Source organism: Palaemon carinicauda, chromosome 44, assembly GCF_036898095.1.
Source record: "Palaemon carinicauda isolate YSFRI2023 chromosome 44, ASM3689809v2, whole genome shotgun sequence".
Classification (NCBI taxonomy): Eukaryota; Metazoa; Arthropoda; class Malacostraca; order Decapoda; family Palaemonidae; genus Palaemon; species Palaemon carinicauda.
In genome coordinates, this window is record NC_090768.1 from 46,310,451 (window position 1) to 46,325,343 (window position 14,893).

Consider the following 14,893-nt stretch of genomic DNA (forward strand, 5'->3'; position numbering starts at 1 on the left):
TTTGTTTCTCAACGATGGAAATTAATTGGACCAGCAAAGCAAAATCGAGGAATGCGAGAATGTATATATAGAAAATTATTGAAAACTAAGAGAAAATATTAACGGAATTCTACCTAACTCTGCTTACCACGAAAACAAAAATTCCCTAACTCGCAATATCCTTTAAAATTATCTAGAAAAAAAAAAATGTACAAACCGACACTCCCATACCTTTGTGTTCCTTTAACGATGCTGAAGAGAAATAGGTTATCCAGAATTTAAAAAAAAAAATGGACTAAAAGTTAATAGTTTTATATCTGATAAAATAAAGTCTGGTTTTTCTTGGCTATTTAAATTTCATCTAAACATAATTACTGTATCATTAATGTTTTAATCTGTAAACTTGCTTAAAATTTTTAACCATTTCAAACTAATAAAAAAAAACTTCTGGATAACCCTTGCTATACCGAACACTAATGAGCCAAGTACACAAAGGGGCATGTTATAAGAATATATATAATTAGAACACGATAATACAATAAAGCTTAAAATATACATTACACATAAAATGGCATGTCAATACAATAAAGCATAAAATATAATTTCACATAAAATAGCATGTCAATACAATAAAGCATGAAATGTATAGTTCACATAAAATGGAAAGTCAATACAATAATGAATAAAATGCGCCCCTGATGTATACACGACACCCACAAGGTGCTCGCGCGAGGGTAGTAACCTCGGCATTCCATGCTTTTATCTTTCTCTGGTATATTTGGAAGATTTATATCAGAAAAGTGTAAAGAAGGACCCTTTTCACCGGTCGTCACAGGTCGACCCAGAAATGCATAAAATGTGTTCAGCACAGAAAATATAAGTAAACCCTCGTTAAAATTCTAATGGCTCGTCATTCAGCTACGCCGAAAGTAATTACCCCATGTAAATAGCGTGGTTTGTATTTCAGTTACGGAACAAATATAAATTGTTTATACAAAAAACAAGTCAAAACAAATATAGAATGAACAAAAATTCTACCTACACAACAGGTTATAAAATTTGCATAAATCATATAAATGTGACATACGCCTTCAAAAAGAAGAGTTACTTGTTACAGAAAAATAAAAGTTCTTATAAGGAAATACTCAAAAGAATTAAAAATTAAACTAAGGAAATCCTAGGAAGAGACACTAGCATGTGTAAACCCAAAGACAACCACAAGCCAATTCACAGCATCTTTCTTTCCCCTCTTTGATTTCTTAATGCCATTTAGACATTCCAGTTTATGTTAGCATTAAAATTTAATCAGTAAATAAATAATAAAGCTTTCACATATTGCCAGTAAATAATAGTTTACGCTTAAAAGCAACCGATAATTAAACCCTTATAGATAATGCTATTTACGCCAAAAGCCAATTAACAGTCGTATTTACGCAAAAGCCAATTAACAGTAATATTTACGCCAAAAGCCAATTAAGTATATTTACGCCAGAAGCCAATTAAAAATTAAATTTACTGCTTACTACTTAACTATCTACGCCAAATGCAAATTACTATATCAAAAGCAGCAAACTTTGAAACCACCAGAATGGTTTCAGGATTTGAAGACTTCCATTGTGACAGTGACTGATACGGTGTCGATATTACCGAACTTGCAAGCCTAAGACAGTTATTCAAAGGGCAAGAGCTTATTCCTTAATGGAAACCGATTGTTTCCTAAGTGAGGTGGACTGATATGGCACCAAAAAGGCCAATATAATTTCTGGAATAAAATGAAAAATAAATATTATTAACCTGTAATTCACTAACTGGCTCATAGGTGATCGGTATAACATCCTTACCTTGCGGGGAAGTTGTAACCTGTAAAAAAAAAGGAAAAGATTTGAAATTTAACACAAAGTTTTTTTTTAATCAAATGGCGAGAAGCTAAATATCACAGCTACTAGCCATGGCCAAAATGGACATATAACATCTTGGGATAAATGTGTGGGTTACAAGATCAAAATAAAATGTCATTACTTTATATTCTTCTAGAAAAATAATTATGAAGTGGAGATATGAAATTCTTACCACAAAAATTCATATTGACTCCCAATTTTGGAATATCATTATTTGCTAAAGTTAATCATATTCATCATTCAAACCCACTACCTTTATTTATCCATTAATGAATAAAAGTGAAAACGTAGACATTCCAAGACCTTAAGTAGAAAGATTATCATGCGTTCCTGCAAGATGACACTGGTAAATCTCCTTAGATCACATGTAATTTTGATCACATACTGTGTTGTACTAACCAGCTAACAAACTGAAGGTCCAAGAGCAGACTACTAAAGTGATGATTTTGTATGAAATAATTGAAATTTTACACAAAAATTTATAGTTGTTTCACCAAAAATCTGTATTACTACTGTATTACCATTACCAACCAAGCTACAACCTTGGTTGGAAAAGCAGAATGCTACAAGCCAATGAGCTCCAACAGGAAAAGGGGTCCAGTGAGGAAAGAAAATAAGGGAATAGAAAATTAACTTTATATAACTAATCAATAAAAAAATAAGATCAATAACCTTAACATATATAGGCCATACATAAACTAATAAAACGAGACTTGTGTCAACCTGTTCAACAGAACAGATTTTACAGAAAGTTCAAACGTCTAACGTTCCACTTAATCGACCGAGATTTGGAAAGATCATACCACGAACTAGTCACAGCTGGAATAAAACTTCTAAAATGCTGTGTACTATTGTGCCTTATGATGGAGAAGGCATGAGTGTTAGAATCAACAGCATACCTAGTACTACAAAAAGGATGCTACAGTCTGGGAGGATCTATAGTCTGGGGGGATCTACATGCAATGGATGATCTGAATTATGAAAAATTCTATGCAACAAACATAAAGAACTAACTGAAAGCGGTGTCAGAGATTAATATCCAGATCAGGAATGAGGACTTGAATAGACTGTTTCTATCCTACAAATTAAGATACGAGTCACCAGCTCAAGAACAGACAGGAGAACAATACTCGAAATAAGGTAGAATGAAAGAATTAAAACACTTCCTATTACCAGGGAAGCACTTGAATTTGTAAACAAGGCAGCACAAGCATAAGTGATTCTAATTGCAACTAGGAATCTTGAGGACACACCTGACCTACATATTGGGAGAACCTGAATGTTTTTCTTATGGAGACCCTGGGTTTCACGCACAAGTATTGAAGGATACGAAAATTTATGTAATTTCATTAATACTACTTAAATATCATATATCTTAGTAAATTTTGACTTAGCATACTTTGATATTAATTAATAACATATTTAGTGATATGTCTTGGATGGTACCAACGCCGTCCCATATAATGTGGTCTGTATGTATCAATAATCTTATAATTGCCCTGAGATGGAAGTGGCATTATTTAATCTTAAAACCAACTCTGATGACCATCACAGACTAAATAATATTATATGTTGCTTTAATAAATGAAGTATGGAGCAACATTCCAATGAACATTATTTTTAAACGCACATATGTCGTCAGGTCCTAAAACTACCAGATAAACTCCACTAGGACAAAACTCACAATGGATGAACTAATATATAATAGAAAATGGACTTTACTACGAATATGATAAAATGCAACATAAAGCTCTCTCTATATAAAAAAAAAATATATCCCATTTGCAATGTAAACATATAAACAATTAAAAAAAAAGCAAGGGCTTGAACCAGTCTCTATTACAAAATAAATGATGGTAAAACAGTTAACACTATTTAATGAAATTAGTACTTTCGTTAACTTATAATCTATCTTATTCAGTGTTAATGCCAAGTTACAAATTTGCATAAGGCTTTCACCAATTTCTAGTCATTAATACTACAACAGGTATTTCCCATTAAAAATTCAATTATACTTACATTTTCCCCGTCAACAAAAGCTGGCAGAAGAGATTTTCGTTAGAGAGTCTATCGCAGCTCTACATTTACATTGAATTAAACTCCTTGTCTCAAAAACCTGGAAACAAAAAAGATGTTATTAACATAAAGCTGGTCTTTGGGAATGTTTTTTTTTTCGTTTATAAGCATCAAACATTTATCTTTAGTAACTTTATCCTTTATTATGAGGTATACAGTTGCGGAAATGAGTTTCTGTAGGCTACCCACTGTTGTGAGCGTTCCCTCCAATCGGCAAGGTTTCCAACGTCGCATTAATACTACTCACCAACTGTTGTGAATAACTGCTATTCAGGAAGTGTAACATTATTATTATTATTATTACTAGCTAAGCTGCAACCCTAGTTGGAAAAGCAGGATGCTATAAGCTCAGAGGCATCAACAGAGAAAATAGCCCAGTGAGGAAAGGAAACAAGAAAAATTAAATATTTTGAGAACATTACCCACATCAAAATAAATATCTCCTATATAAACTATAAACTAACAAAACAAGAGGAAGAGAAATAAGATAAAATAGTGTGCCCGAGTGTACCCTCAAGCAAGAGAAATCAAACCCAAGAAAGTGGAAGACAATGATACAGAGGATATAGCACTACCCTAAGCTAGAGAACAATGGCTTGATTTTGGCGTGTCCTTCTCCTAGAAGAGCTGCTTACCATACCTAGTCTCTCTTCTACCTTTATCTAGAGGGAAGTGGTTACTGAACAATTACAGTGCAGTAACCCCATAGGTGAAGAAGAATTGTTGGGTAGTTTCAGTGTTGTCAGGTGTATGAGGACAGAGGACAGTATGTAAATAGGCCAGCCTATTCGGTGTGTGTGTAAGCAAAGGAAAAATGAACCGTAACTAGAGAGAAGGATACACTGTAGTACTGTTTGGCCAGTCAAAGGACCCAATATCACTCTAGCGGTAGTATCACAACGGGTGGCTGGTGCCCTATCCAACCTACTACTTAATATGGGAGGCTTTGTCCATAATTAAGAAGTGAAAATAAATGTAGCATGTTTATGTAACATATGCTAAGCTATCACTATAAAATAATAAGAACAGAGAAAAGACTAATAGATGACATATCGTTCTAGTTTTGTTCCGCTCCTCCATCATTCACGTGTGCATACTCTATCCTTCAGACATGAGAGAGAGAGAGAGAGAGAGAGAGAGAGAGAGAGAGAGAGAGAGAGAGAGAGAGAGAGAGAGAGAGAGAGAGATTAATTAGGATTTATCTGGCATCCTGAAATCTAAGGTCATTGACGCTGATATTATTTGTTATAAATAAAGAAACAAATAGTAATTCAATTTAAAAAAAAAGAAAAGAAAAAAAAACGTCCTTATAACAGTTAGATAGCTTCCAGAAGATCTGCTTCTGAAATAAATTCAAAAATGCCGCTAATACGGTACGACACATCACGTCCAAGAATCTTGGCAAGGATGAACCCTCCATCCTCACCTTGTACCTCAAACAGAGATATTTCTTTCAGTACAATAAGTGGGGCATTCGATCAACAAATGCCTCATTGTCAAGAGTACCAAACATTCATCGCAACATGGCTAATGTTGCCCCGTTATCAGAAACTCGTGTGTCAACCGAGTGTGACCAGTGCGGAAACGAGAGATGTCTTCCACTATCAACCCATCATGTTATACCCCCAAGGAGATATAACATTCGGTATTTTTCTCAGCTTATTTCCGTTCTAGACTATCACAATGCTGTTGTCAATTATCATAAAACAACTACTTATTGGTAGGTGCGAAATCATTACAGAGGATGGGATACCTTGGTAGCAACAAGGATGCAACATTATTTGCCAGTAACTATGCCTTCTCGTTCCCAGAGTCTTTACTCGAGTATGTGTTGAAAAGAGGACGTATATTCGAAATAAAATGTGACATATTTGAAACAAAATGAGACGTGTTTGAGAGAATTACTGATGTATTACAGATGCCTTTATGAAATATATTTGAAAAGAGGACGCGTATTTGAAATAAAATATGGCGTATTTGAAACAAAATTAAGCGTATTTGAGAGAATTACTGGTGTATTACACATGCCTTTACGAAATGTATTTGAAAAGAGGACGAGTATTTGAAATAAAATATGGCGTATATGAAACAAAATGAGGCGTACTTGAGAAAATTACTGGTGTATTACAGATGCCTTAACAGTGAGAAAATTTTTACGTAGCTTGGGTTTTAAAAAGTACAAAATTTGTTCCAAATGACACTGTATATAAACCCAGAGAATTTTGCTACACGAACGTGGTACTAACATCTGAAAGTGGAAACATTGAGCGTTGCGGTTATTTTACATATCCAGAAATAGGCGTCTGCAGGGGTTGCACTGCTTCATCCATACGTAATGTTAAAACCTCAAAATTCGCTTTTTTCAAAATGCTCATAGATGCAAAACTAATCTGTTAGACTCTATTGTCTGAAAAAAAAAAAAACCTTGTTCAGTCATATTGCCTCACTTGACCTTTACAGTCTCGCTCTCGTTGCCATTTACTGTACATCTACAGTATATTATTGTTATTGTTACTTGCTAAGCTACAGCTCTAATTGAAAAAAGCAGGATGCTATCAGCCCAAAGGCTTCAATGGGGAAAACAACCCAGTGAGGAAAGGAAATAAGGAATTGAATAAACTAAAGGAGAAGTAATGAACAATTCAAATAAAATATGCTACGAACAGCAACATCAAAATAAATCGTATATGAACTATGAAAAACAAGAGGAAGATAAATAAGATAGAATAGGGTGCCCGAGTGTACCCTCAAGCAAGAGAACTACCCTAAGACAGTGGAAGATCATAGTACAGAGGCTATGGCACTATCTATGACTAGAGACCAATGGTTAGATTTTGGAGTGGCCTTCTCCTAGAAGAGCTGCTTACCATAGCTGAAGAATTTTACCCTGGCCAAGAGGAAAATATCCACAGAACAATTACAGCGCAGTAGGTAACTCTTTGAGAGAAGAATTGTTTGATAATCTCAGCGATGTCATGTGAATGGGAACAGCTGAGGATGTGGAAAGAATGGGCGAGACTATTCAGTGTATGTGTAGGCAAAGGAAAAATTAGCCGTAAACAGGTGGCTGGTGCTCTCTACCGGTAGTATCTCAACAGGTGGCTGGTGCTCTCTACCGGTAGTATCTCATCAACAGGTGGCTGGTACCCTGGCCAAATGAACCATTTTGGGGAACAGTTTACTTATCAAAAATAAAAATAAAAATAAAAATAAATCGGATAGCCAATCACATATCTTGAAAGATTAGTCTCACATATCTACTCCGATTTTTAAAATTGGCGAAATCTTGAGCTATAAGATTTCTTATCAATGAAACTTTTGGGGAGTCTGGCATCCCTTTCCAGCAGAGCAACTCCGATAGACGCCCATTTCTACGTATGTTAAATGACCCCACGTATGTTTCCACTCTCAAAAGTTGGTACCTTGTTTGTGTAACCAAAGTGCTCTGGGCTGCAGCTCTAATATGGTGTGACCAGGCTAATCTCTCTCTCTCTCTCTCTCTCTATCTCTCTCTCTCTCTGAATATGGCTAAAAAAACTGCAATTAAGATAAAGCTTAACGTTAAGTGATTGAACCGAGGGCATTCGACACAAAAATTAGAATTCCATGTGACGTTCTGGTCAAAACTACCTGGCTAAACCCTAGTCACAAGCAAATGTGAACTATTTCCTCTCAATCAGAGAGGCACGCCCGCTCCCCGAGTGAACTATATTATCGAAACCTTTTCCTTAAATTACCGAATATAAATCGTTTAGGCCGTGATTCCTATTCATTCATTAAAACCATACCAACACATTTATATCACACCACAAAAGTGGACATTGCAACAATATAATTATCATCCTACAGTGCCTACACCACAATATCACGTCCACCGATGGCACATACAAACTTAGTTTTCACGTCCTTGTCTTATCACCAGACTATAGGAGGAGGAATACAATATTGCATTTATTACAATTAGAAACGTTAAGCTACATGGTTAACAAAGTTTACAACCATTCATTGATACCATGGGAGATGTATCATTATCATTGCGAGAATAAGTGGAAATATAAATTATAATTAAATGAGCCTATATCAACTTGAAAATAACTGGCTATCCAATCAAACAAGACGTGCTTCCCTGGCAACAAATATAGGGATGGAGTTAATCAGGTGTTCCGTTAGCACGAGGGCTTAATCTGATCCGTATAACAACCAAACTCATTTCCGGTCCGTCTCCATACCAATTTTATGTTAACATCATCTTTGTAAATAAATAGAATCGGGAATTAAAATAAAGTAGTAAGTTAATAGTTGTACTAGAAAGAAGCCAACCTTTTCCCACGACTCCCAAGGTCTAAAAAGCAAATCTTCCTCTCAGTTTAATCCAGCCTAACTCCAAGAGTGCTTGTTTTAAGGCTCATTTAAGGAAAGTGAACAAAAACAGTCTCCCATCCTTAAATACTTTGTGAAAGGGCGCAGATCATTGGTCATCAATTGGATAGACTAAAAGTAAGACCTGGGCCCTCTTAGCGGGTCCTGGGTGTCTTGTGACAAACTTTCGAAATTGTTTCCACTTTAGTAATGCTTTGAATTAATTGTTTAGAGACTGTTTCAAGATTACGGATACGGAAATGTCTCCTGTGCTTTGCAGCAGGTGTGAGAGGTGGCTGCACAGGAAATGTGCTAATGGTGAATCTTGTACTGATTAATGCACAGCTGTGAAACCCAGTATTTCCAAATGACTGGGTTCTGCGCTCTCACACACCAATATACCAGCCCTTGCTCAAATGGAACTATATTATTCAAATGAAGAATGGCTCTAAAATTACGGCCTAATGAGCCGCAGCCTAAACGGCTCACGGCCTAAATAGTGGCGGAAAAATGCCTCACGGCCTACAGAATGGCAGCCAAACGCTTCACGGCCTAAAACGTTTACGGCTTAAATGACCCGGTGTAGCAGGAAATATTTCCCTCTGACTGAAATTCTCCCCGGGAAAATTAGCCTAGGATCGATTTCCCCCCGGGAAAGGAGCCCGGGCTGTTATTCCTAAGATATTTTTCCCCCTTAGGCCATTTCTTCCCCACCCTCCCTTACAGAGAAACTATTTTGATGAATTAAATAATCAACGGTAAGTTTGACAAAATTATCGGACACGATAATCAGTTTACTAGAATTTCCGTGAGTGTTGCTTCTAGGACAGGATTCGAATGTCACCCGACGATGCCCCATGCAATGGTATCGTTTTTATATCAGCTTACATCGCTCAGGCTTAGTTTATTAGTACACTGTATCACGACATGAATACACTAACTTTCCTAACCTAACCAGTAGCACTTATGGCTCTACGCTTCCCAGGAGAAACTTAGGCCCAGTCAAGGCCAATTCTATTGACCTTGGGCCCAGTGCCCACATTATTCACGATACGCTCAGCGGCCCCGTGTTGAATGGATCTGTGCCTACCTCCTCTGCTGACGGTTGCATTTAACGAATCTAGCTGTCACCACGTTCTAACCCACACTATTCCCACAACAAACTGCTCTTCTTAAAACCTACTTTCCCTAAAATTTGAAGGACCGCCATGTTCTCGAGTCATGCCACAAGGACCAAAACCCCGTAGAGTCCTGCACCTGCAGGACCACAGCAGCGTTCTTTCCGCTCTTACTGCAATAGTATTAGCCTTATACTTAACCTCTTTCCTCTCTTCCATTTTACTGTCAATATTTTTTCCGGATTCCCTGGTCATCCCGGATCTCAAGTTTTACTCCATAATACAACAGAAAATTGTTATCCCGTTGCACCACCGATGAATGGCTAACCCGGCCCCATCAGCCAAATTCCAATTAGGACTAATAAACGATTGGCATGTTTAAAGCATTGTGCTATTCATGATATTCATTCTCGTTATCTGGTGCTTATTTTTACTCTACCGATTTTTTTTTTAAATTAATTGTTTGATCAAATTGTTATCTTTTATTGCTTAAAATGTGGGCCAAGTACAGGAATATTTTTTTCCGTGTCACTGGCTACTTTAATAGTGCGCGCCTGATGACAGAGGCAGGATACAATTAATATCAGGTACCGTCAAATAGGCTTAGAAATTACTGTTCCTTTAGCAGCAATAAACACCGCGATCAATGCAACACACTATCGACCAAACTTGGGGGTTCCACCTAGTATCAACCGAGGTTTTACAAATAAGGAAGCAACATAGGTAGCCGAGGAAGCTTTTTATACATTTGTTGGAGATTGTAAATTCAAAGACCGTTTTCATGCATGGACATATAAAAAATTAACATAACCTTGTATTTAAAAGCTAGAGTACAAAGTTATTTTCTAACTTAAATTATGGTCAAATGTTCAGAACCATGGTCTAAAATGGCTGAGCGTTTACAAATTTCTACCAAGATTTTGAGATTCTCAGATGAGTGTTTATAAATTTCTACCAAAACTTTGTCTCAGTGTCCAGTAATTACTTCTCCCTCAAAAGATCAGTACATAAACGAAGTCATGGTGAAACATGAACAGCTAGTCCTTGTGAACGGTAAAATGAACGGCTAATCCTGAGAGATGTTAGCATTTCAACGGTCACACCTCGGGCCAACACACGACCAAGCATGTGCAGAGATAAACAAAACCACCAGTCTGTATGTGAATTATTATCATTAGTACTAGCTAAGCTTTACTATTAGTTGGAAAGGCAGGATGTTATAAGCTCAAGGGCTCCAACCGGGAAAAATATCCCAGTGAGGTAAGGAAATAAGGAATTGAATAAACTATATGAAAATTGATGAATGAAAAATATAAAATATCTTTAGAGCAGTAAAATCTTTAGAGCAAATGTAATATATAAACCATGAAGAGAGACTTAAGTCAGCCAGTTTGAATTTTTTAAGTTACACATATTGAACTGTCCGATTAGTTAGAGATCATTGCACAATCTGGTTACAGCTGGAATAAAACTCAAAATGTTGTGTAGAATTAAGCCCTATGATGAAATGATAAGACTGTTAGAACTAATTGCATACCTAATACTACGTACAGGGTGGTAGAGTCTGAGAAGATCTGAATGCAATGGAAAATCATAATTATGAAAAATCTTATGCCACACCAACATGCATAAAGAAGTAAATGAACAACGATGACATTGCTTAATATTGAGATCAGGAATACGAAATTTTCTAGACAGAAAATTTTTGCCCAACAAAAATAAATTGTGAATCAGCAGCTGAAGACTAGACAGAACAATACTTGAAACGAGGTAGAATGAATGAACTGAAACATCCCTTCAGAATAGATTGACCACTAAAAATTTTAGATTTTCTCAAGGAGCCAATTTTTGGGCAATCGAAAAAGAAACAGACGGAATGGGTTTCTCGAAAAAAACACACCTAAAATCTTAATGTCATGTGAAGCCCTTTACTTGCAACACTGTGTTGAAAACGTAAGGCATGAAATGGGCCTACCGGTACTATTGTAAAGTCTGCGTAATTTAACTTTGTTGAACCGTTATATTTCGGTTATATATGAGAATTCAAAATTACTTCTAGATTATACAATACTAAATGCAGCCGAATATTTCATGGTGATGAATATACTTTGCATAGACATTCAACTTTCACAAATAAGAATGGCTAAGGGTTAATTCAAATAACATGGCAACTGCATCGGCAAATTCTGTTGTGGTATACTCTTTCTTACACTAAGGTTTGTGGAATTGGGGAATAAGGGTGAAGTATGGAATTTTCTCCAGGTGTATAGGGGACTTCCTGTTTACAGATTTACGAGCATCTAAACTGAATTTTCTATTCATCATGAATTACTTAATATTTATTTTTCTTTAATAATTTCCATTAACGCTGTTGCTCATTACCGTGCCCTTAACCATAACCCACTTTGGACTTGTAAGGATATTTATGAACCAAACAGCTTATCTGTTAGGGTTTAAATGTTTATTATAAGTATATTGAATATGAGTTATAGATTTACGACCTTTAGTCCCATGAGTGCAGTCATTCCCTTCAGATTACAAGTAATAAAATTAAATAAAAATACGTTAAATCCTTTCATTTCATACCCTCTCCTTTTAACTGTTCCAACTTTGTTTCTTTACTAAAGGCTACAATGATCATCATATATTTTACAGTAGTTAATTCAGTTTCACTTATAGTTCCCATATTCTATATAATGAAAAAAAAGTATAGTCTATGGCGAAATCTTGGCTAATATCAGTAGTTAAAATGTTAGCATATTCTTTTTTGGGAAATGACATTCTATACCATTCTTTTCGCTAGGCGTTTCCTTTAATCATAAGCTGGCTCCAAGAACATTTAGCGATAGCGTTTGCAATGGTTCGCCAAAATACTTTAATGAACAATATGAATGTTGAACAGAACAGCACCAAAATGTCCAATATTTTGCAACACTTCCACCAACGTAACTATCTTGCGAGCCAGTATATTTCTATCAATTTCGCAGAAATATTTTGCATTTTGTTGCTAATTTCAGATACAGAGGTTACAGTATTCCATTGGGTGAAAATGGAAACTAAACATTACTAACTATAAAAATGCGTTAGCTATGTTGGGCATCATATTTTTGTTTCAAACTGGTTAATATCAATATTGGCCAAGATCTATTGCACGAGTGAATTTTAGGAATAAAGGCTTATTACAACGCAGAACAATAAGTGTAACACTTAGGTAATCAGTTTATTCCTAAACGGAGCACAGAAAGGCCAGTGCTGGCGATGAAGTAAAGCCTTCATGGTATGTAGGAGCATATGGAGAGGGAAATTACCTAACTTTGATATCCCCCTCTTGTCCGCTGAATCAATAAACTAATTCTTATATGCCTAAAAGTATTGCATTTTTTATAATGTAACTATTAATATCTAAAAAATGTTGTAGTAGCCTATTGAAAATGTTACTTCCTAGCGATTTGCTGGACTGGGGTTCGAGATCCATTGGAGCTCGATAATTTCTTGTAGGGATTGCAGCCTCACCATCCTTGAGAGCTATGAATGGGGGATGCGGTAGAGCCTGAAGACATCAGCAACCATTGCCTGGCCCTCCCTGGTCCTAACTTAGGTGGAGAGGGGGGGGCTGATAAATTACATAGTGCCTCTCCTATTCCTGGGTGACTTTTAAACCTTAAACATTTGATGCAAGATGAAAATGAATACCCTAAAAGACATTGGCACCTCTAAATGAATTTCCGCGTGAAATTTACAGAAATGTGTCAACAAATTTAAATTGCAACATAGTGCTAATGCATCAAGGAACGAAGTGTTACGAGATGTAAAAAAAAAAAAAAAAAAAAAAAAAAACGTTGAGTCCTATGAAAGTAAGTTTTGGCATTACAAAGCTATAACTTATTCTTTCTTTTACAGCTAAGTGTAATTGTTCCATTTATCAAATACCTCAGCATGCATAAATCAATGCCAAATCCAGCAATATGACAAATGACAACAGAATAACAGCAGCCTCAGGCAACATAAGACTTTATTGAGTGAGTGAATATACAGGACTGGTAAGACAGAACTAGAATGGTCTCTTGGATTGAATTTATGACTTTGGACCATAAAACCTGTACTGGGGCATGGGAGGCCATTCGATGCCTATATGCAGTTGAGGGAGCGCTCAACAGTTGCAGTAGTATGACATAAAAGTTAAGAGGTTGGTCAGCAAGATGGAAGCAGGCACGGATGGGTTTTAGTGGAAGGCTAAAAAGGGAGTGCAGTTAAGGACCAAAGGGACAACATCGACCCTCCTACGGAATTTCTTGCTTGAACTAACATGAGTGAATGACTTTAAGGGAAGCTTCCCAGTTATGTAATCATATAACCTAGGCCTACATGAAGACCTTCCAATGCCTGGCAATTATACTACCTAAAAATAATTATAAAATGAAGTATTATGTAATACACAGTATAGAAATGTGTAGGCCTAGTGCCAATTTGGCACCATATAAAAGCAAATGTCATTGCCGAGCCGAATCTTACGAGAGGGCTGTTAGGCCTAGTCTTTGGTTTAAGTCGAGTTTATGTCTTCGTTCAGTCTTCTCACATAGCATGCCCAACCTTGTAAACTCTATGTGAACCACTGTGAAGAATAAAGTTAGTCATCCCGCGTATGACTACGACTACAAGTGGACAGGAGTCGCGAACTAAGCTAGAAGCTTAGCCTAAAATATAAAACCAACCTCTATTGAATTTCGATGCTTGTTTTTACTTCATTGCCTTATATAGCATTTCCAGTTAAAGCACAGACTACGTTTTACAATTACACCGACATCTAAGACCTCTACGTTTCACATAAAAACTTACAAATGTAAATATGAGTAAAGAGTGACCAAGTTGACCAACACTCAACGATGACAGATAGCAATAATGAAGTCTTTCTCAACTGGCCATAAAAAATGTTAATTCCGATTATCATACCTGCTCAATTCCTTTGAAATAAATATGTGGCACTATTAGATAGTCAATGGTGACAACGCTTTTATCGTCGATGCAACATCGGTTTATTAAGTCTCAATAGCTTGTGGAAAACTCGGATATGCTCTCACGGCGTTCTAGACGACAGCCTGGCTTCGGGTTAAGTAACTTACTAACTTGTTCTGTAATTTGGCGCGGATAAGAGCGCAGACGCGATGGTTCTGTTTTGATTAAAACTTTAAAATAAAAATAAAAATACGCTTCAGGTTAAAAACAAGAATATGTTTCAAAGTATTTTTTTTTCTGAATTTTAAAGGGATTTACAACAATGCGGTATTTTTTAGAAATGATAACAGACCACTTCGGCAATTGCAGAGCCGTATCTCTATCCACGGCTCTAGGCAGTTTGAAAACATCCTGGCTAACGCTATTATTATCATCGGTGTGATTTCAAATAGTTTTCATTGTACTAGTACAATTTTACAGGACTATGTACAGTTTCTAACGTGAAAGCTG

At 36.3% G+C, this 14,893-nt stretch overlaps 1 long non-coding RNA gene across 1 annotated transcript in view; it reads right to left on the reverse strand.

Moving 5' to 3' along the window:
* The window catches only part of LOC137634255 (uncharacterized), a 15,284-nt gene extending 768 nt beyond the window's left edge, over window positions 1-14,516 (reverse strand). The window contains exons 1-3 of the long non-coding RNA XR_011042494.1: window positions 14,381-14,516; window positions 3,897-3,993; window positions 1-1,839 (exon numbers count right to left, since the gene is read on the reverse strand). The exon at window positions 1-1,839 is cut by the window's left edge and continues 768 nt beyond it. This is a non-coding gene — a long non-coding RNA (uncharacterized lncRNA). The remainder of the gene's footprint in view (window positions 1,840-3,896; window positions 3,994-14,380) is intronic.
* Window positions 14,517-14,893: the final 377 nt, after the last annotated feature.